Source organism: Eumetopias jubatus, unplaced genomic scaffold (assembly GCF_037043125.1).
Source record: "Eumetopias jubatus isolate StellerSeaLion01/CBP00866 unplaced genomic scaffold, mEumJub1_p1.0 scaffold_3, whole genome shotgun sequence".
NCBI classification, from domain to species: domain Eukaryota; kingdom Metazoa; phylum Chordata; class Mammalia; order Carnivora; family Otariidae; genus Eumetopias; species Eumetopias jubatus.
Window position 1 is genome coordinate 16,912,585 of NW_028274809.1, and position 1,806 is coordinate 16,914,390.

The 1,806-nt window shown below is 46.6% G+C and overlaps 1 pseudogene; it reads left to right on the top strand.

Moving 5' to 3' along the window:
• Window positions 1-794: 794 nt before the first annotated feature.
• On the top strand, window positions 795-1,394 carry LOC114210907 (cytohesin-2 pseudogene; annotated as a pseudogene).
• Window positions 1,395-1,806: the final 412 nt, after the last annotated feature.

Genomic DNA, 1,806 nt, shown 5'->3' on the forward strand with positions numbered 1-1,806 from the left:
AATGACACTGAACGGATGAACTTCAAAGAATTTTATCCTTTGGGCAATAAGGAGTACATTCAAACTTTTTAAAATGATAGCAATGGATTGAAGTGTTTTATTTTTAAAAAATTTCCATCATTCATCAGAATGAGTTTAAAGAGGAGAAAGTGACAACAAGCACAAAAATTAACATATTATTCCCAAAGTTCAGGTCAGCATTGACAAAATCCTGAACTTGCTGGATGGTGGTAGGAATTGGAGAAAAGGAAGAGAAGCAAAATAATGGGAAGAGAGAATTGTAGGTAGAAGCAACAGGCGAGGGGAACAAGGCAAAGTCTGTAAGGATTTAGGTCTGGGACACTGAGCAAATTAGTGGTACTTTTATAAAGAAGAGGAAGTGCAGGAGAGTAAACATATTTTGGGGAGCCTAATGGGGTCTTCAGTATTTTAGACAGTGAATTTGGATAGCGGGAATAGAGCTTAGGTGGAGGTAAGTATGAGTCCAAGCGCCAGCAGGGGTTCTTCTCTGAATGAGAGTAGGTATCACAGTAAGGGCATTCTGGGGGTTGAGAGCAGGAGTGCTAGTCAAACCTGCTTTGCGTTCACCAATGTGTGAACCTGGCCCTGAGGCAGGAGGGCTTGGATTTTGGGCAGAACCTCCAGGCTTTATCTCCCAGTCCCACCGCTTGCTGGCTACTTGACTTTAAGTAAATGACTTCACCCCCTGTGCCAGTTTCCCCTCCTGTAAAAAGAGACAGTAATAGTGCCCTACCATTAGTATTCAGTAAACAAATCTATATAGGGTGTTTAGGATGCTTGGGAACACCAGCCTTCACAATCCCAACGTCCGGGACAAGCTGGGCCTGGAGTGCTTTGTGGCCATGAACCGGGGCATCAACAAGGATGGGGACCTGCCCGAGGTCCTGCTCAGGAACCTCTATGACAGCATCTGAAATGAGCCCTTCAAGATTCCTGAGGATGATGGGAATGACCTGACCCACACCTTCTTCAACCCGGATCGGGAGGGCTGGCTCCTTAAGCTGGGAGGGGGCCGGGTGAAGATGTGGAAGCTGTACGGGTTTATCCTCACAGACAATTGCCGCTACTATTTTGAGTACACCACGGACAAGGAACCCCGCGGGATTATCCCCCTGGAGAATCTGAGCATCCAAGAAGTGCATGACCCCCGAAAACCGAACTGCTTTGAGCTTTACATCCCCAACAAGGGGCAGCTCATTGAAACCTGTAAAACAGAGGCGGATGGCCGGGTGGTTGAGGGGAACCACATGGTGTACGGAATCTCGGCCGCAACCCAGGAGGAGAAGGAGTGGATCAAGTCCATCCAGGCAGCCGTGAGTGTGGACCCCTTCTATGAGATGCTGGCAGCAAGGAAGAAGCAGGAGCAGCCCTGACCCCCCGCCCCCAACCCCATTATTTATTAGGGAGCTACCCTACCCAGGTGGCCAGACCACTGGGCCCCGGGGCTGCGGATCCTGGTTCTCCAATCCTGGTTCTCTGTTTGGAAAATTCACCACCTCTAGCTCCTCTCTCGTTATTTGTAATTAAAAAAAAAATTAAATTAACTTTTCTAAGATTTGATTTCTCCTGTGTATAATCAGGATTGTAATAGTATTAATTTATAGAACTACTGTGAGAATTAAACACGAAAAAAGTACACAAAACTCTCAGCAAAATGCCTAGTTGGTAGCAAGAGCTCACTTTTGAATAACCACTTAATTCAATTATCCAGTAAATATCTACCATGCTCCCACTGCATGCCAGGCACTCTCCTAGTAACTGGGAGCATGACAGTGAAGGAAACAC